We start from the raw sequence: 21,996 nt of genomic DNA, 5'->3' as shown, positions 1-21,996 counted from the left end.
TCTAATTGCCCAGTTAGGACACCACGCCCAAGCTGTCACTTGTGCTTTTGACCTTGCTCCCAGCAGTGCTCTGTCAGCAGATTCCTTACCCTCTCTTGGCATCCGTTCTCTCAATGTTCCCCATAACCTCCCTAGGACATTTGCTTATCAGAAATCATCTGGTGGACAGTGTAGTCACGAGGTCCCATTTAGTCTTCTTACTTGTCAGCTCATCACGTGATTCCCGCCTGGCTTCTCTAATTATCCCTTCTCTCTTGGTCAGATCATCACATTTTCCTGCAGCTGTAATTGCCTGGGCAGGGTACAGCCACAGGCCTGTGCTTAATCACTCCCATCCACTTCAAATCCATTTTAGTCTGCAGTTGCAGCCAGATTCTATCTGGTGAGCAAGGCTTAATTGCCCTCTGATTACTCACAGGGTCAGGCGCTTCAGTGTGCACAGATTTTCTACCCACAGTGCATGTAAGATTTTTGTGTTTGCTAATTTCCTCTGATAGCTTTCTCTACTGAGCCACCAGAAATGCCCCTGACAGAGGTGAGTGTGCACCTTTAGCGAGTCTGTGCCCCTTTCTGGGTGGTGTCTTGGCTTACTTTTGGGGGTGGGGCCCCGTCCATCCCTCTGCACCTCTGCTGGTGCCATTTGGATCTAGTCTACTGTGGTTGCAAATGACTGCAGGTACAGGCAGCACCTGGACTCTCCTTCTCCTGTCCTTTCTCCACGCTGATGCTAAGGGTCGGGGTAGTCAGGGATTTCAGTGACATCCCACCACCCTTAGAATAAAGTCTCCAGTCCTTTCTAATAAACTGACCAGGCCTCAGTGGACTTGGCATTACCTCCTGGCTTGATTCCTCACCACTTGCTATTTGTGAACTGAGCTCTCTTCACTGATCACACCTGCCTGTCTCTTGCTTCCTTCTGACCATCCTGTGTACAGTTGACTCTCTGTATGTGAGGCTTCTGCATGTGTGAATTCATCCAAGTCTGGATTGAAAACAATTTGGAAAAAAAATATGTCTGTACTGAACAGGTTCAGAATTTTTTCTTAACCGTTCTCTAAACAATGCCGTATATCAACTATTTGTATAACACATATAGGTACTAAGTATTATAAGTAACCTAGAAATGGTTTAACTTGTAGGTTGTATGCAAATGCTATGTCATTTTTTATAAGGGACTTGCTTACCCTTGGATTTTGGTATCCCCAGAGTCCTGGAACCAGTCCCTTAGAGATACCAAGGGACTACTCTTAATCTCTTTGATTCTGTCCCTCACTACTTTTTGCCCCCGCTCTCCCTCAACCTTTGCAGATACCTGCTCATTTGTCATGTGGCAGCTCAGGGTCAGCACCTCCAAAGATCTTGCCAGGGCCCCTCCTGGTGGCCAGCTGGCTGGCTGTGCTCCATACCGCAGACAACTCCACTTCCCTCCTTGTGCTCTTAGTGCACTTCATTACATATGTTTGTTTAATGAGTCTTCTCTGGCAACATGCAAACTCTGCAGAGCTGCCTCCATGTATCTTACTCACCTGTGTAACCCCAGCACCCAGTCAGGACCTCCCATACAGCACTTAAGTATCTCTTAACTGAATCAATAAATTTCCCACCAGTGCTGTGAAGCAGGAGCAGCAGTGGAGGTTTTTAGGGCATTTCCCTTGGCCAAACACGTATTGGTGCTGGCAACATTTCATATGAAACCTTCATGTTTGGCTTGAACAAGAGCTAATTATTGCTTTCTAGCATGCTGATGGTGTTTTCATTTATTTGTTTATTTATTTTCTCTGCTCTACCTGGCCAGTGCCTCAAGGTCTTTTTTCTGAGCTTGGAGTTTATGCTTTTATTTCCTCTGCTCTGTAGTCATGGCTGTGACTTCCTTTGGACTCATTGGGGTGTATGAACAGTGACCACAAGCTCGTCCAGCCATTCACAAGTCCCACCATACTTTAGTCCAGACACAGAAGTCGCACATCTCTGCAGAAGCCCCTCTTCTCTCTTACTTACGGTTAATGCCAGGTTTTTCTTCCTGCTCAAGAAAAACCCGGCATAGCTCTATACTCTTGTTGGTGAAAAACACCAAGCAGGGCCTGTTGCTTAGCCTTTTATAAATACAGTAGTTGCTGAATGATTGGGCCAATTAATGGGGGTGGGGAATGGAGGAAAGATAAAACTGGCAACTGAATATAGAGATGCTGTACCTGGGAATGCTGTGGTCATGAAGTTCTAATTTTGTTGTTGTTGTTTTGATACTGGGGATCCAGCAGGCGCCGGAACCACTGAACTAAATCCCTGGTCCCCGTTGCTTTTTGAGACAGGGTGTTGCTATGTAGTTCCGGCTAGTCTTGAATTCACTGTGTAGCCCAAGATGGGCTCAAACTCATGGTGATCTTCCTGCCTCAGCTTCCTGAGTTCTGGGATTATAGGTGTGCATCACCATGCCTGGCATGAAGTCCTAAATTCTGCAGGTACAAGTCATCTCTAGGATTCCCTTGAGAGAAGGAAGATGATAGGGCAGGAACGTTTTCAAATTGGGCCTTCTAGTGAAGACAGAGAAGCCTGGGCTCCTAGCCCAGATTACCAGATCCTAGAGGCCTCTAGCTCCTGTGGAGACAGATTTTGAACTTGAAGGAGGTGCTTTCTGTCCCTCTTGGAATTTTCAAACCATTGGCCTCGTTTTACTCCGAAGTCCATATTGAAGGGATTCCCAACCTCTGGGCTGATCTGACCAGAAGAGAAAAGTACAGAGCGCTTTTTGTCCAATCCTTTCTTGCAGGCCTTGGCCGGCCCCCAAGCCTAGAACCATCTCCCTCAGGCAGAAGATGGTGTGGTGAGAAGAGGTGTGAGAAGGATCTCTGTGCTCCTGGGGACACCTGGGCCCTATTTGAGCACTTGGAAGGTGCATCCTAGGAGAACCCTGTTCTCAGCAATAGAATGACTGACACAAACTTGCTGCAGAATCTCAACAGGCCTTGTATTGATATTCATTTACCTGTGAAGAAGAGACACTCGCTGGACCCAGAGGTTCATCTTCTAAAAGTAGAGGTTTGAGCAGATGCAGGAACAGTTGCTGGCTGTCCTGACTGTGCCCATTCCTCCTCTCAGGGAGAAAAGGAATCTAAAAAGAGAAAGGCTTTCATCTGTTTGCAGTAGGAATGGAATGGAACGAGTAGCTCTACTCGGCTTTTCCCTTTCTAGGTCTTCTGGTGTCCTTTTCCCCAGTGGAGATGGAGTTAAAGACCCTGGTTTATATAGATATTTCTTCTGGCAAATGTAGATTAAAAATTCTCCCACCACACACTGAAAGCTCTTCCTCACCCAAACCTATACATCGCTGTAATTAGGGGCCCATCCCCAGAGTTGCCTCCTTGGAAAATATCTACACGCATAAACCAAAAATGTTGCATGCAATTTCATGGATTCTGGCCTGTGGTTAAGAATTCCTGTTCCAGAGGTAAGTATAAATGGATTTTTTTCAAAAGTAATATTTTGGGCAGCTGAGAAGGGAACAAGCACGTTGGAATTTAAGAATTTTCTGTTCTTCTTTGTTGTCATATCGGGAGGGGCCAGAACTGGGGATCAAACCCAGGCCCTTCATACTGAGCTACACTCCCAACCCTTTTTAAAAAAAGATTTTTTTTTTTCTTGAGACAGGGTCTTGCTAAATTTGCTATGTTGCTCAGCCTGGGTTTGATTTTAGAGTCCTCCTGCCTCAGGCTCCCTGAATGCTGGGATTACAGGCATGTACCACCACTGGGCTTGTTGTCACAATCCGAAGTCCTGGAGCAAAGTGACTGTTTCCAGCCCAGTTTATCTCCAGCTCCATGACCTCCTTCAGCATCTCAAGAGGGAAGAGTGGCCCAGGAAAGGTGCACTGTCATCTCTAAGAACATCTTTTCCTGTGGGCTGGCTGGTGACCATAAATCGTGTGCATGAGCATGTGGCTTACTCACTGATTGCTTCACCTCCCGCAGAAACTTACCTCAGTGATGGAAGATATCAATGACAGTGGGGTGAACCAGCACATACAGCTGTCCCTGGATATCCAAGAGGGGGTGGTTGAAGTGCTGCCTTGGATACCAAAATCCACAGATACTCAAGCCCCTTGGAATGGCACAGTATTTGCATAGAACCTACAGACACCCTCCTTCATACTTGAAGTCATAGACCTAATGACCATGTACTTGCATATGTGACATTGTCAGCCCAGCCACACCAGGCATGTAGTGCCTTTGCAGGACTCAGGGGAGGGGTGCACTGGGGAGTTCGGGAGAGAGACTGAGGGCCTGTGAAGTGTGGGAACTACAGCAGGTGTCATTCCATTCACGTGTATTCAGTTATGGGGCTTGGTGTGCCACATGTTCAGATTTAGCTTTTTTGGAACTTTTTAGATGTTTTTTCTAGTATTTTTGATCATTGGTTGGTTGAATTCATGGATGCTGAAGCCCTGGATGTGGAGGGCCACCTGTACGGGCCACAGTAGGTCCTTTCTGCAATTTATGTGTCATACTATACCAGTTCCAAGGTGACACTCAGGAGGATGTAAAGGCACTGAGAAAGTGTGACCAGTGACATCTGAGTGATCAAAAGTGTTGCTGGGCATGGTGGTGCACGCCTGTAATCCCCTACACTCCGAGGCTGAGGCAGGAGCATTGCTCTGAGTCTGAGGCCAGCCTGGACTACATGGCAAGACCCTGTCTCAAAAAACCAAAACAAAAAAAGTGTTTCAAAAACATGATCACTTCTTGTTTACAGCAGGGTTCTTGAAGAAAAACTTTGTGGGACCTTTAACCATGTCAACATAACCATTTTATTAAGCTGCTATTTGGCTTATTTTGCCTAAATAAATAAGAGCATGTAAATCTAGGAGGAAATTTAGAGCCAAATCCTTTGGAGCAGATTAAAGGATGGAGTTTTTCTTTTGCAAAGTTATTTTTGAGCAAAAAAGAATCTTCTGTAGCTGGTTGTACTTGCAAAGAAAGCATCCCTTGAATAGTATATTGTACTAAAATTGACTTTGCTTAAGCACTATTGTTTTCACTAGGAAAAAAATTGTATGTAGGATAGGTTTCTTGGGTGTAGCCTACTCATACCTGTAAGCACCACATGGAAGAAACAGCTGTCTAGATGGAGTGATTTCGGAGATTCAGAGAACTCCACCCCGAAGTGTTGCTCTACTTCCAGCCTGAAGGTACTCAGGGTAATTGAGTACCTGGGCAGATACATATCAGCACCGCCTATGTCAGCACCTGCAGCCACAGACCTGGGGAGGCTGCAATCATTGCTCACCACACTGCATGGACAAATCTGGAAAGAATCTGACCAGAGATGTATTTGGAGAATACTGAATGTATATTTAGAACCTGTAGGTATTTAGTGGTCACTACCCTGATCATCTCAGGTCCTTTTACATTTCTGAGGACCATCATCACACTTCCCTGGAGGAAAACCCCACAGGAGCAGGAGCCTGTCCACCTGTGCACAGGCGTGGAAAGCTGCTGGGGCCATGGAAGGGCAAAGCAGGCAACCTTGCCTGCAGCAGATCCTGGCTGTGCTTCCTGCTCCCTCACCACTTTCCCTGGGAGCACTTCTTAACAAGCCACTTGTACCCCAATCCTGGCTCAGACAAGGCTTCTGGGGAACCTGGGATTGAGTCATTTTATGAGGCGTGTTATGAAAAACAACAAGCCTCAGACTTCCTCCAACTTCTCCAGAAACAACCGTGTTATATTCCACTGAGCTCCCCACTCCTGTGTTGCATGGTGTCTAAATAACATCCCTATGGTGCTGCTTCCTGAGGTTTTAGTTTTAGGCATTTTCTATTGGTTTTCCTCTATGAAATATGAAGATTAAACCCCCACCTCAGCTCCATTGTCTGCCTCCAAAATAACACTAGGTTGCTGTTACACAGAATTTATTACATGCCAAGCATTGTTCTAGGCATGATACATGCATTAATTCATTAATACTCCCCCAAGCCCTATTTAATAGGTTCTGTTATGATTTACAAGTGAAGAAATTGAGTTGCAGAGCAGTTAGGCACATGACCCAGTCACAAGCTGGTAAGTGATGGATATGGGTTGGATGTGGACAATCCAAATTCACAGTCTCTGCTCATGCTTGCTGAGTTACTCTGCTGGGATTATGCCCTCATCTCAGTAGGGTCGGTCTTCAGTACTTATACTAATATGATGATATTGATCTTTTAATTGATCCACAGGGTAGACTGGTATTTCTTTCCATCTTGCAAAACTCTCTCAGAATAAAAATGTGTCTAGTTTTTTTTAATATGGTCTTTTGCATTTTATGGAATTAGTGCTAGTTCAGCTTATCTGAATCTCTGATCAGTAGGCTCAAGTTCATCATATAAATGATCAGCTTTGATTTCTTGGAGACGTTTCTCCCAGAGTATTTCTATTTGAATCTTCCAGTGCCTGCTACAGAGAGTGCATCCCAGGCTCTCCTTTCTTGCCTCCCCTGTATTCTCTCCTCTCTATTCCTATCACCTGGATCTCACATCTTCCTCCTTTTTGTTTTTTCTGTCTTGGTGGAGCACTGTGTGTGTGTGTGTGTGTGTGTGTGTGTGTGTGTATGATGTGTGTACACTTGTGCATGTGCAGTGTACCTAGGGATCTCACTGCTTTTTTTTTTTTTGGTACCAGGGATCAAACTTGGGTCCTTATGCTTGTGAGGCAGACAGTGGAACCATTGAGCTAAATCCCCAGCCCCTTACTGCTTCTTAAATGACTCAATCACTTTCTCTATTTGTGGCACCTCCACTTTCCTAGAGGCAAAACTCAATCAGTGCTGGAGTTAAATTCCCTGGAACTGGGTCTGATCGCCACACTCCTTTTGGCTGTGTGGACTTGGGCAAGTTTTTTAGCTTTTCTGTACCTGTTTCCCCATCTATGAAATGAGAATAACAACAGTACCAAGTTATCATGATGAGTAAATGATACACATGCAACAGCTCACGTTGAGCTTCTTACTAAAGATGATGGCTGAACAAGAATATTCTGCTTCCTTCTGAAGCTCCAAGTAAGTGACATAAGGACCTTTTAAAAAATCTTGTTATCCAGGCAGGATAAAGACAAAGAAACAAAGAAGAGACAGGATTGTAGCAGTAAAACTGTTGATGCTAGAAAACTTGGATGATACATTGTGGCAATACGGATGGAACTTGAGGATGTCCTGACAAGTAGAATTAGCCAGGCACAGAAAGACAGGTATTGCTTGATCTCATTCATATGTAAAAGCTAAAAACATTAGTCTCATGGAAGTAGAGAAAAGAACAGTGGTATTAGAAGCTGGAAAGGATGACAGGGAGAAGGGAGAGTGGGAAGTTCCATAATCGAACCAAAATACATTCAGGTAGAATAAGTTCTACTGCTGTACAGCACAGTAGGGTGACTGTGGTCTACAAAAATTAGTTATACATTTCAGAATAACTAGAGAAGAGCCCAGAGGTTTCCAACCCATAGAAAGGATAAAAGTTTGAGGAGATCAAAGTAGAAATTGCCCTTATTTGATCATTAAACATTGAATACATGTACCAAACTGTCACACTGCATTCCATAAATGTGTAAAAATATGATATGTCCATTTAAAAAAACTGATAGCACCTGGTACTGGCTGGGAATGGCAGATGAAGGGATGTACTAACTTATTCCTAACCAAAAGCAAGGTTTGAATGATACAGGTTTGGGAAAATTGGAAAATGGATTATCTAAATATAAATGGCCAAAAGGAATATGTTGCATATTAAAATTATATGAAACTTGAGTATCATTCTGGGTAGGGAATAATTCTAGGCAGTGTGCCCCAAATGGAGGCCAACTCAGTCTTGAGTGGACACTGGGTCAGCAAGTGGTTTTCTGGGAACTCCTGTGGTTACTGCAGCCCATGATAAAGCACAGTCAGAATCTGCAAGTACAGTCACATGGGTGGCTCTAAGCCCTGGGGAGACAGCCGTGAACAAAGCCTGTCAGATGCCTGCCAAAGGAGCAGAATCCAGACCTTGTTTTAACCTTAGATGAAAGGCAGGCAAGGGCACAGGGTGCTTGGGGAAGGGAGTAGGCAGGATAGGGTTTTGCTGAGTAAGGATGAGAAGCTGAAGTCACTGGTTGGAATCCACCGTCCTCTTTTGGTGACGTCACTGCCCAGAGCTTGTGTTTTTTTACAAACATAAATTTGCCCTGTAGCCTTTTCGGAGAAGAACCATACAGAGCCATCTTGTGGTGAGAAAAAACCACACAGATTCCGACCTGAATACTTCGTTGGATTCATCTGACATTGGCAGGTGTAAATAGATCTGCGTGCTGTTATATTCTTGATTCTTTCCATATGGTCAGGCAGTATTTTAAAGTGATCAGCAAATGTTGATGGCAATCTATACTTGTCCCACTAACACATTTACCACAGGTAATTAAGTTAACTACCTGATAAAAATGTAATTGGATGCTGTAATGCTAGCTATTGTCTGAAAAGACTTTGACTGACAGTTACTTGTGTAGGCTTCTTAGTTATCTTTATAGGCACAGAGTCAAATCCAAATTTGATCATTATTTGTGATTGGATTAAAGTAAACGGCCAAATTGGGTAATCATGATCTGGGAAGATTTTATTATTTGCCTCAATGATAGGGTTTGGATTTTTATATTGTTAGAACATAATAAGAAATTAGTCTGATTGCTCACTGATGCTGCCAAATGCTGTGCAGCAGTCACTCCCTCCATGTCAAGAATGAACCTAATTCATCTGCGACGATTCCAGGAGGCCACAGAATATCAGTCTGTGTGCTGCAGGTCCTGTTGCCTCTCCTGGAAGTGTCCATCATTTTTCACAAGCCTTTTATTGCATTGCAAACAGAATTAACACATGCTGGGCTCCATGAGACCATGGAGAACATGCCTACCAGATTCTGGGAACAGACATTCAGGGGGTGAATTGCAAAGCAGCTGCTGCCTGAACACCAGTGTCCCCTGCAGGTCCAGGGCTGTTAAAATCGGCTTGAACAGTGAAAAGATTTGCCAGGTTTCATCAGCTATGACTGGTGATGTGAGTTTGTGCCTTTCCTACATGCAAACTCCAACCCTGAAATAAGCAGTCTCCTGTATAAACTCCATGGACGTATGCACCTTGAGCACTTGTTATAGAAGATGCTATTCAAAAGTGGGACAACTTAAGGTTTTCCTTACTCTCTGCCTAGCAGGTGTGTCCACTGATTTCAGCAACTTCCCAGCAGCTTTCACAAGGTTGGGAGAAAAAAGCCTTGCCGAGGCCGTGTCCCTGACACCAAGTCTCAAGACCGGAAGCAATGGAACCTTAAAGGTTCAGTGTGGTGTTGACATTTCCAGGCACAAAATAACAGCCTCAAACCCATGGCTTTGGCCATGCACTTTGATTTGGCTAAAACAGAATTCAGACCAGTTTTTAAAATTAATCTTTCCCATGTCCAGAGGACAGATTGGAATGTGTTTCCTTCTCCACACCTGCTCAGCCCCCACCCCAGCAGCAATCTGATCTTTGCCCAGCAGACACAGAGGCGCCTTCCCAGCCTCAGCCTGGAGCCCACAGGGGCCTCTGAGCCTGCTGACTTCCTGTAGGCTGCGCTGACCTGCCCATGTGTTAGCTCCTGGCAATGCCTGTCCCATCCTGGTTTCACGTTTGCCATGTCACACCTGCACTTTCCCAGTGAGACGAGAAGTGCCGTGGTTGCAGGCGTAGCTCAAGTTACAGGACCTACATGCTCACTGCGGGCCTGCCCTGTGCCAGAGAACAGATAATGGACCAACACATCACATTCTACATGTAGAATCTGTGAATGATCGCAGGTCACCCAGGAGTTTGGGGGTCAGAGGCAGAAATGAGACCATGATCTTTGATGATGTGAGTGGTACGCATGCTCAGATACCACATTTGCTGATGGGTACGGGCTCTAGGAAGTCTATGTGCTCTGACATCTTAGAAATTCAACAGTTCTCACAAAATATGCAGCATCTGTCCCAGTGGGGGGCTTGGCTAAGGTGGCCTTTGGCTTTGAATGGCTCTCTCCTGCTGCTGGCTACACCCTGTGATGCTCACCTCAGTGCACGTAGCACCGGCAGCAGGAGGAAGTCAAGGAGCCCGTTTGTGCTGCCAATTTCAAATTACCCCTTGCAAATACAGTTCCCTTTATAGAGCAAACAGGATCACCCAGTTCACTTACAGAGCAAGAAAGAACTTTATCCATCATTAATGTTTTACTACCTTTCTCAAAAAGCGTCACCTTTAACCCCTAGATCAACTCTTAAACCAAGGCTAAGGAGCGAGAGCTCCCAGGTCAGTTCCGGGTGCTGGTGCTGTCCCCGTGCCAATGCTGTTTCCATCTGGAGAAACAAACAGATAGATAAGCTCTTTAAAGCACATGATGAAGCAGACCCACAATCTCCAAAGCAGAGATAGCCAGCCACTTGGCCCTCATTTAGGATGACATATGGCTGTCTGCCCAAGCGCCACCTGGCCGGGGACCAAGCTGGGCCCCTGTAGCCTGGGCAGTAAAAGAAGCTCTTCCTTCCATGGCTTGGAGAACAGTGGGCCAGCAGGTAGATCAAACTAACTAAAAATCTAGTGGTCGGAGCCAGGAATTTAGCTCAGTGATGCCGCATCTGCCTCGAAAACGCAAGGTCCTGAGTTCAACCCCTGGTACTGGAAAAACAATTCAGTGGTCAACTGAGTCCCAGCAGAAACTGACCAAATGATGCCTTGAAGGACATGGTGCTTCCACAGATACACCAGGCTGACTGCTAGGAACTACCAAGAAAGATCCTAGGATTGCACTGACTAAAATTTTAGTCAAACATGGTAATGGCTAGAAATGGCCTTGGAGAAGCCAAGCCAGGAGGACAGTGGAGACCTCAGTAATGTGGTAGCAGTCTCAAAAGCCTCTACCACCTACCCTGACACCCAGCCCACCTCCAGCTAAGCAGGGAATTATCTCATGTGTAAATGACAGGCCTCTCTAACACTTTCATTTTTATAGATGACTAATGCCTAATTATTTGTGACCTAAGAAGTGAATCATTAGGAGCCAGTACAATTTATTATTCCTGCACTAGAATTAGCACAGGACTAGAATTTACTGAAGGTTTGACTTCGGATCCTTTCCAAAAGCCTGGCTGCCTCTGTGGCCAACAATGTGGCGTGGTTGGAATCCCTGTAATGTGGAGGAAGAATGTTTTATTATCAGTGATGTCTTGAGTTGGTTGCACTTTACAACTACTGTTCTTCTTGTTTTTAAGCTTAACTTGCTGTCGGTTTCATGTCTCTATTCACAACGTAGTTTGTCACAGGTGTTTCGGTTAGTGTGCAGTGGTGTGTTTTGGCATCAGTCTACACTGTTCGAGTGAGTACTCCTTAGCTCATAAAAGGATGCAGTTCACATATGAACCATCCATGCCTCTATTACCAAATCAGACATGTGCATAATTATGGCACACGTATGTGAGGAGCTTCCTTTCTATGCTACATGGAAACTGACAGAAGTAGGTAAGCCATGAGGTTTTTGGCTTGTCAAAGTGGGATGCTGTCTAAAAAGTTTTGCAAGCCACCATTCTAAAAGTCTAGAAATACATTGCACCAATGTATGCAGTGGTGCGGTAGTAGATATTTAGTAACCAGCCCTCAAGTGTAAAAATGTGAGTGTATAAGAGTAAGAAAAAAAGAGACAAAAATGAAGTGACTTCAGTCACTACTCAGCAAAGTGAGTGACTTTTTTTTGCTTAATCAGATGTTTTAAAAAACTTGAAGAACATGTTTTTAATTATTCACATTTTGACAACTGTACACATCACATACTTAAGTTTAACTAGCATTATTAGAATATTCCCTCATTTTTGTAAGTCTAAGCAATCAATAAAGCAGTTTGTCTTGATTGGTGGTATTTGACAATTTCTCTGCTATAAACACCCATATTGCAATCTTGGCCAATTTTAATCTACTGGCATGACATCATGAATGTGGAGTTTGGGAAAGATGACCAATAACTTACTTAAATTGTATTGCCATTTAAATTAAATGTATTACATACAACAGCCTGAGTAACTGCAACAACATAGATCATAGTAAAATGTAGTAAAAAAAAAAAAAAAGAGGAAGTGATTAGCTTTCAGTATTATTAACTTTGGTTTTATAATATTTATTTAATTATAGCATTATATGACTTGATTGTAAATAATGGTCATGTTTAATAACTGACTGAAGGTTCTAGAAGATTCCTGAAGATTCTTGCCAGCCAGTACTCACTGGTACACCAGTAAGCGGGACTAATTGTTCTTTGCTTCCTGTTTCAGATGCCCTCAGTTTATAATCTGGCCAGGATCTAAGCAGGGGCGCAACCTCTCTTGAGTCAGCCCCTCCCTTTGTCAGAGTCACTGCCCTGCTCCCCCCTCCAAAACAGAGCTTTGCGCATTCTGTCTGCCCTAGACAGGCCAGGGCAGGTCTGCACTTCTGCCAGTGCCGGAAGCCCAGCCCCACCATAAAGAGGAAGTGCTAGAAGCAGTTTGAGAATTAGGAAGAGAGTGCCAGCCAGTAACTAAAGCTAGTGAGGCCATAAAAATCTGCCCCAGGTTATGTCCTGGGAAACAAGGTGCTGCCTTTAAACGTGTGTCATTTTCTCTCCCTGAGAAACGTAACTGCAAACTTTAATTGTAGGCAGGTCATAAAACTCAAATTCCAGTATCAAAGGGCATTTATTTCCAAGGACATGTATATATGACTTATACAGTTTGTAATACTTCACCAATGACTAGAAAGTTCCTTCCCCCCCCCCCCCCGTGAATAACTATATTAGTCCTTTTGTTGGTCAAGTGTGGATTTTTAGATTTTTAAGGGGTTTTTTTCCCCCATGATACCAGATTCCTGATGATAACAGGTCTTTGTGTCTTTCAAAAAGGATCTGTTTGTTTAAAGATATAGCAGAAATGCTTCCTACACCTCCCACTTCTGCTTTGTTGGTCACAGGAACTGGGGTCCCAGAGGTGAGTGAGTTCTGTCCGCTCACCCTTCACTGGGGAAGGTTATAGGCCTGGTCCCCCTCCCGTCTCCTGCCACATTGTGCTGCTCCAGTGAAGAAACATCACAGACTTTGAAACTGTTCTCTTCTCAGAAGAGCTCTCAATAGCTGTCTCCTTGAGAGAAAAAGTGATTTTAAAAAGTTACTGATTTGGAAGCCACCTTGGAGTTTTGAATCCTAAAATCTGGCCTAAGATAACTACAGGAAACATATATTTAAGTACACATCTTCTGTTCGTGGCAGATATTTAAGAATAGTTGAATAACAATAAGAAACTGTCAATTCTACTTGACCTAAGAACCCTAAACTGCAACTTCCTTTCCATGAGTCAAGGGAAGTGGCCACCTTGAGATGCAACAAACTGGTCTCCAAAAGGGACCTGGAGAAGTGAGAATGCAGATGGCATTTGCTAAAATGACACTGTCACCTGGAGTTCGAATGACTCTAATCTGAATAGCATTTGTGTTCATGCAAATAGACTCTTCTTTGTGCCCAGATGGTGCATCAACCTAACAGCTTTAAGGACAAGATCTTTTGACCAGGAATGGATTTTGGCATTTGAAGGAGGAAGAATTTCTCCCTGAGTTTCACTGGTGAATTTCAAATGTCCTCTCCATGTAAACCTCACTCTCAACTTGGTTCACATTGGGAATGACTAGGATACGGCAAATGACTATAGTGCCTGATTTTGCAATTTGCCTACATCTCACACTCTCCCACGGATTCATCTGGGATCTGCTCCCTCTGGACCCCCATCGCTGTGTATTTTATGGCTATCCTAACAAAGCGGTTGCTTCTCTCCTGTCTCTGGGGAGGTTGTGAGCCCAGTAAGACAAGGCTTGTGAACATACTTTATCTGGAACGTTCTGCTTTAGTTCTTGCTTCAATTTCTCTTAGCCCCAGCCCAGGTGGGAAAAAGTTCTACAACCAGCCAGGAATATGAAACTGGTTGTTTCAACCAGAGACTCATCTGTTATCTTATGCAGGTACCTAGTGTTGGACAACAATCAGCAGGTTTGTCTTAACTATGGACTTTAGCTCAGTGATCTCCTAAATAAAGACCTGTAGGGTTTTTCACCATCCTGATCCAATATGTAAAATACTTGTCATTAGCATCAAAATCTTTATTAAGGGCCCGGGGATTTAGCTCAGTGGTTCTGGCGCCTGCCTTGCAAGCACAAGGTCCCGAGTTTGATCCCTGGCACCAAAAAAAAAAAATCTTTATTAAGATCTTTGGGTAAGGATAGTGAGAGATGATCCCTTCCTGGAATGGTCTTGAGTAAAATGATGGGCTCAGTCACAGACTTTTGGTGAGACCAGCTATGTGTCTAGAAGAATATCATTCATTCAACAAGTTATTGGCTAAATAATGCCTAATCCAAAGGTGAAAACAATCCTCTGAATGTCTGCTCAAAAGAATTAGATAAATGACAAAAATAGTTAAAATAAAATTCTTATTTAAATAGTTTCCTCTAACCAGGTGCTGTGGTACATGCCGGTAACGCTACATATTCAGGAGGCTGAGGCAGGAGAACTGAGTTCTTTAACCTGAGCAACATAACAGTTCTTGTCTATAAATAAATAAAAAATGTTTAATAGCAAAACATTTACTGGTACATTTTAGGCATACCTAATGCCAACACGCATCATAAGGGATCTGCACCTGTACGTGGTACCTCCCACCTCTTTTTTCCCCTTCTCCCTTTCCCTCAAGCCCTCTCCCCTCCCTATATACAAAAGCTTTGTTTCTATTTTTTTCTATTTTTGATTTTTTTCTTGTCCCTTCCTTTCTCCCTCCCTCCTCCCTTATCCCCCTCCCCATAAATCAATAAAATTTTTTAAAAACACAAAGTAGTCTTATCCATATTTTGATCAGATTTCATGTCTGAAGATGAAATTATGTGTTGTGTCAACAAGAGCCTAAATTAAAAGCTCAGGGGAAAACTTTTAATAGAAACTGGAAATTTCTCTAACTTTTGCCCAAACCAGAAAATCTAGGATTTTCGAATGAAAACATTTCCAAGGACATCAGTAATAGCCATAGCTAAGTGTGATTTGATTCCAGCTGATGGGTTCCTATTTTCAAAGATAATCACTCTGATTACTAGGCCCAGCACACAAAAATTCAATAAGGATGTTGATGCTAATGACAAGTGTTTTACATATTTGGACCAGTATGGTGAAAAAACTTATAGGTCTTTATCAGGCAGGAGATCACTGAGCTAAAGTCCAAAGGAAAACAATTCGTTTCAGTGAGTTTACAAGATGCACTGTAAGGGTCTCACGTTGTCTGTGTCTGTGGGTATATACTAGGCCTTGTGCTTAGTACGATCTCATATACTTGAACTTTATAAAAAAATTAGTAAGGAAGTGTGTTATCCCCAGGTAATAGATGAACAAATGAGCATGTGAAAGTTTTTAAAATGTTGAATTAATATAGAAGAAATAATTACCAAAAGTTACATAATTGTGTGGTTGAGCTGGAATCATGGCCCAAGTCTCTAGGCTCCCTGTTCACTGAACTGTCTTTTCTGCCACCTATAGAAGCTTGGGCAACTCCCAAGTGGGCCCTAAGAACCTCCACAGGCTGGCAGGGGCGGGAAAGAAACATGGCCCTGTAACTGTCCCTTCTGTCATATCCTTTGTCGGAATCCTGGGATTCGGAGTCCAGGAGCATTGTAAGATTTGACTTGAGAGGGTAGGTGGATTCCTCTAACTCTTTGATAAGGGAACTTTACAAAAGATTGGTTCTTTTTAGAAATGACATTGCTAATTGTAGATGGAGAATTTTACTACTCTGATGGTTTAGGATCATTTGCAAATATTTACATACACATGTAACTAATAAGGAGGGGAGAGAAGGAAGGGAGCGAGAAGAGGAGAGAGAAGAGAGAGGAAGAAATGCTTTGTGAAGTGAGGAGGAGCAACAGGGAACAAAGTGAGAAAATAAATAGCATTTACTGGTTTCCAGACATTGGAGGGGTACCGCAGGGGCACCAACTCTTTTATACTTTCAAAATACACATTAATTCTCTCTAATATATTTTATGTTAATCATCACCAAATGAGATGATACTGGCAAAGTTCTTATAACAGTAAATTTTAACTCAAATTTTAACACAATATTAACTAACATTAACAACTACAGCTAGCATCAATAATTGCAACTACTACTAAAAGTAGTAGTCATGATTCCATTGGGTGTCTGTGATTGGCACTTTCTGTTATGGGCCCGTGCCTGGACTATAAATGGTACAAGGACTTTAACTGTCTTGGCCTTCATAATGCTTACAGTCTCCTGGAGAGACATGATTTGAGCAGAGAGGCATGGAAGGAGACAGTAGCGCCTGGCGGGCAAGATCCATCGGGTGGATCTCTTCCCGGTCCCAGGTGCAGCAAGGTCACAGTAGTGACTTGAAATCAACCACAGTGGAAATGTTTATACTGTAGGAATGGCCAACACCACAGATGAAGGCTAATTTTTCCCGTAAAAGTCTGCTTGTTGACATTGACCATTACTTTCAGAGGTGAGAAAATGTTTGAACTTGTCTTTGTAGGTGGAGAATGATTACTCAGATGTTTGGGACTCATCTGCTCAGGTACTCCATCCTCTTTGCCATTTTTCTGTCCATCTTGGAACGCTTCTCACCTCCTGGCTCTGAAGAAGCAAATAAACCATAGAGGCCAATCTTTCCAGTGACCAGCACTCCCTTTCCCATCCCTGCCAAGTCCAAGCTAAAGTGTCCATCTCTAATCCTGCCTGCTGGCATCAAATCAAATGAATAAAAGTGGTAATGGACTGTTCTGAGGTCTGACTAAAAAAAAAAAAAAAAAAAAGCTGATACAAGTCCAGCATTGTGGGCAGGAAAATTTTCCCTATGCTGGATATTTTCCTGTTCAACATAAGTTATCAAAATTAATAAAATCATAATGGTCCTTCAGGGTAACTGGATGTATTGTTTTCCAGTAAAAGAAAAAGACTGGGAGTCTATACTCCGTTAATTTCATTTTCTTCTTGCTATAATTGTATAAACTGCCTTTAAAACAATTATTGAACATTTAAGGAGTTATAGAAAGACATTCATTATCCAAATAAGACACTACTGCTTTTTGTAAGTACATGCAAAGTCTTGCATATAAATACAAGGACAGGATGCCACAGTTATAGCCATGAAATGTTTATCATATATCCTTTGACCGAGGATTTTGAGCCAGCTGGAGTGTCTGGTAAGATTACTAAAATGTTCTCGGTAACTCCCTACATTTGACTTTGGCACCTTTTTAAAAGTCAAAAGAGGCATTTGCAAGGAGCCATAAAAAGCCATTACATAAGCAGAACAATTGCGGCTTCTTAGCATCTGGGGAAGGCAACACATCTGTCTTCTGTCTATTTCTTCCCTGAATGTCTCCCTGAATCAACTTTTATGGGGCTGGAGGAGGCAGCAGGGTGTTGTAAATATCCCATTCTACTTGAATCCGAGAGTTAATAATGCCCCCTGCGACTATAAACACAAGATGCTGCATTCAGGGGAGAGGTGCATGCAAGGAAGCAGAGATCTTTGTGACAGTGGTCTCAGGGTGGGCCACAGGCCAGCTAATCACATTACCGTGAGAGCCAAGAGGTGGCTGCAGACAGTGAAATAAAGAGGAAGGGAAAGCAAAACTAATCGCATTGAAAGGAAACCTCCGATGGACACTGCCTGTACACAGCTTCTTAAAATCTCTGTTTTTCCAGGACTGCATCACCTGGGCAGCCTCCAGGTCCTGGGGCATTTTTCAGAGTTTCATCTACTCCTTCCAAATGCTGGAGCCACCTGAGTGCAAACAGACTTACTCTTAAAAAAAAAAAGACATCACTCCTCTCCCACAAAGACCCTCCTGCAAATGCTGTTTTCCTTCATGATGCTACTTTCAGTTAGCTATTCCTTAACTTTCTCAGAGCGATCTATTCCTGCAAAGACTTCAGGGAAAGTCCCACCTCGAGTGTATTCTGCAACTTTGAGGAAGAAATTGGAACGAAATCTGAGGAAATTCACTAGATGGGCAGTTTTCAAAGAGGTTCAAAGATTGTTGGAGAACCAGAGGATCCCCACAGTTCTTCTTTTCCTAACTGGGCATCATTCCAACCCAGACAACCTAGTCCCACTAACGTAAGGAGGTGTGAAAACCCAGCTGTTAAAGAGACTGACAAACTAGAAAGCAAAGACATTAAAAGAGATTTGCAAAATTAAAAAGCAATGCTACTCTTTACCATTTTGTTGTTTTGGAAAACATTTTTTAATAAAAATGTGTGTGAACATATAAAGGATTTATTAGCATTTTAAGTGAATTAATAAATATTTTTCAATTCCTCCATTTTGTTTCTAAGATGGCAAATACAAGTAGATGAAACCAAAACAAAAGTTCTTTAGAGGTCTCATTAACTTTTAGGAGAGTAAAGAATTGCTGAAAACAAAATGTTTCCAAACAGCTCCTTTAGAAAGATGTGAAAACGTCCCATTGTAAACATTATTAATTGCTCTAGGCCAGTGGTGGTGAACCTATGGCACGTGTCCCATAGCGGGCATGCAGAGCCCTCTCTGTTGGCACGTGACCCGAATTGCTCCAGCATCGCCTCAGTAATCGAGCGTAGGATAACAGCACAAAAGCAGCCAAATGCAGACTTTTACCTTTCAATAAAAAGCTGTTTGTATCATTGAAAGTTTTTCTCTTAGGACTAAAGTTGTTAATGTATGAATTGTTTTTTCTAAACTAAAACCTCAGTATTCAGGTTTAATTGCAGTGTTGGCACTTTGTGATAAGTAAGTGGGTTTGGGGTTGCAATTTGGGCACTTGTCTCTGAAAGGTTCACTGTCACTGCTCTAGACCTTAATTTTGAAGACCAGGGACTGATTTGCACCTTTGGACAATGATAAGAATCTTCCTCACACTGCTCATCAGACCTTCTAAGGCCGAATTCTTAAATTAGTCTTTGATCAAAGAGACATGATATTCCAAGAATGAACTGAAATCCAGTGAGTCCAAAAAGGGCAAGTAGTCAAGGTAAGTCATTTACCTTACAGAAAGGCCCTTTTCTCGGTAGCCACTTCCTACCGGCCTCGGCCCCTCCTGAACCCCCCACCCCCAATTACTAGTCTGTTCTCCATATCTAGAGTGTGGTCACTTCAGGAATATTATGTGAGCGCAGTCCTGTGGCATGCAGCCTTTTGGGATTAGCTTCTTTCACTCAGCGTCAGTCACTGGAGGCTCATCCTAATTGTTGCATGTATCAGCAGCTTATTCTTCTTTATTCCTGAGTAGTATTCCATGGTCCACAGTCTCAGAAAAATCAAGATATGTTAAGTACATGTCCCTATTCCCTAAGATGAATGTAAATATTGCAAATATATACTAATAAAAATTTTTTAAGAAAAAAAAGAAGTACCATATTTTCCCACGTTATGCTGATTGCAGTTTTCTGCCATTACCCATGAAGCTGCTGTAAACATTCATCTGGTGTTTTTATGTGAACATAAGTCTATTAATATTCAAGAGTGTGGCTTCTAGGTCATACAGCAACTGGAGTTTAGCTTTTTAAGAAACTGCCAGGATGTTTTCCATAGCGGTTCTACTACCTCACATTTCCACTAGCAATGTATGAGTGACCCGGTTTCTCTGCTTCCCCACTAACAACAAATGTTTTTCTATTTTAGGTAATTTTTGTATAAGATATGAGAATCAGTTTCTTTTTCTTCCCCTGATGGTGTCCAATTGATCTAATACTGTTTTGTTTTTTAATTGTGGTGCTGAGGATCAAACTCAGACCTTAGTACCTGCTAGGCTTATGCTCAGCCATGAGCTACGTCCTTCCACTCAAACACCTTTAAAAAAAATAGGGATCCTTCTTTCATTGAATGGCATTGTACCTTTTTCCAAATCCTATTGAGCATATTTGTATGTGTCTATTCCTGGGTTCTCTATTTTGTTCTATTAATCTAGGTGTTTATTCCTCCACCAGTACAACGGTCCCCCTTACCTGTGGGTGCTGTGCTCCAAGACCCCTCATGGATGCCTGAAACGGAGTGAACCTCTGTATATGCTGTGTTTTTCCTATATGTACATACATACACGCCTATGATAAACTTGAATTTATAAAATAGGCACAGTAAGAAAATAACAATATTAATGCAAAAACAACACTTGTGACAATATATTATAATAAAAGTCATTTAAAATGTCAATTAAATTGTTTGTTTCTGGAATTTTCCATTTAATATTTTCAGACCACAGTTGGCTTTGAGTAATTGAATCTGCAAAAAGTGAAACCAAAGGAAAGGGCCAACTACTATATACCATAAGCTCGCGATTACTGTAGCTGAAGAGTAAGTCAAATCAGGTAGACTGCAACAGATGACGTTTTGAATATTGTCTACTTAAACTCGGTGCCTAGTCTTGATTTATGGTTGGTATATTAATTGAAGCATCTGCATTTTCTTGTCATTTTGCTTATTATCACAGTTCCCATTTTTTATTGCAGTTCACACTTTCCACCTGGTTATGCCACTCGACTTTATGCAGATTCTTTCCACTATGCGCACCAGTTTCCCTGCCCATCAAAGGGGAGCAAGCAGCTTGCTTGGTGAAGTCTGTGCAGACCTTGCGGCCTGTGAGCCTGCCTGCAGTGCCGCCTGGAGCAGCTAGCAGGGCACCAGGCAGGTGATAAAGTGCAACCGCTTCCAGAGTCATTCTGCCACTTATGCTGGTCATGTGTGGAGTTGTCTCTTGTATTTCTGTACCTTGTTCCCATTTCTCAGACTCACCACAGATACATGATAAGCAAATCTTTTGTAAGGATAGATGTTGCAGAGGCTAGATGCTGTGTTAATAAATGTAAAATCTAGGAATGCACCCCAAATGAGTTTTCAACCAGCTGAAAGCTGGAGTAATCTGATTCTTGAAAGGGCTCTCTTACCTGCCTGGAACAGGGCAAAGATGTGGTTCCTGCAATACCAGTGATGTCATTTTACCTCATTACTGAGGAGCATCCCCTCCGCCTGGCCTCAATACATGTGCCCAACTATAAAAGGGGAATTTTATTTTATTTTATTTTGTGCTAGGCAAGTACTCTACCATTGAGCCACATCCCCAGCCCAGAAATTTTATTCTAAGTACAAAAAAAGGCATTGTGGTGGAGAGGGTGGTGGGTATGCTTTTTATTTTTAACCATCTCAGTCTCTCCCCATGGGTAATATTATTTTCTTCATTTTATGCTTTCCTTTTACAAGTAATTTCTTAGCCTGGATACACAGATGTATATTTCCAAACTGGTAATTCAGCAAAAAGCACTGCCATGAGCACATTTAGATATTTTGCTTCCCTGACCTCTCATTTCTCTAATCTTTTATGTAAGCGTGAGCTATGTGGCTCAGCAGTTGGGTAACTTTACAGACAATTATGTCCACAGTGGCTGCTTTACAAGTGATATATTTTCATTTATGGGCAATATAAGGGAAAATATGCTTCTCATAATTTTTTAAAAGTGCTTTATTAACTTTTAAAATTGTAATCTTTTATATTGGAAAATATAGAACATGTTCAGAAAAATTCATATAAACAAGTGTTCAGTTCAATCAATAATTTGCATTACGTACCTGTGCAGTTAACAACCAGGCCAATAATTAGGACATTTCCAGGCCCCAGATGTTTTTGTTTTCCATTTCCATTCAGTCCCCCACGCCACCACAGCCACTATCCTGTCCCGTGATGATAATGTCCATCACAGCTAACTAAAGCAGTCAATAATTCCTATTTTCCCCTGTGACTACTGTAGCTTTATTTTAACATCTCTGTATACATCCTTCAGCAACACAGTTTCTAAATAATATATATGTATGTATTCTTTTGCTTTTTTCACCAACATTGCTTTTGTAATACTCATTTGTGTTACTGGTTGTACCCATGGTTTACTCATCTTA

General features: G+C 42.4%; 1 long non-coding RNA gene across 1 annotated transcript; it reads left to right on the top strand.

Annotated features, from left to right (window-relative positions):
- The first annotated feature begins 320 nt into the window (after positions 1 to 320).
- On the top strand, positions 321 to 20,222 carry LOC147821745 (uncharacterized). The gene is made up of 3 exons (XR_015446597.1): positions 321 to 535; positions 16,600 to 19,084; positions 20,040 to 20,222. It is a non-coding gene; the product is annotated as an uncharacterized LOC147821745 (long non-coding RNA).
- The last annotated feature ends 1,774 nt before the right edge of the window (positions 20,223 to 21,996 follow it).

This window comes from Heterocephalus glaber, unplaced genomic scaffold (genome assembly GCF_053883595.1).
Source record: "Heterocephalus glaber isolate CG9 unplaced genomic scaffold, H.glaber_assembly_v1.0 deba00001719, whole genome shotgun sequence".
Classification (NCBI taxonomy): Eukaryota; Metazoa; Chordata; class Mammalia; order Rodentia; family Bathyergidae; genus Heterocephalus; species Heterocephalus glaber.
This window is presented reverse-complemented; position numbering and strand designations above follow the sequence as displayed.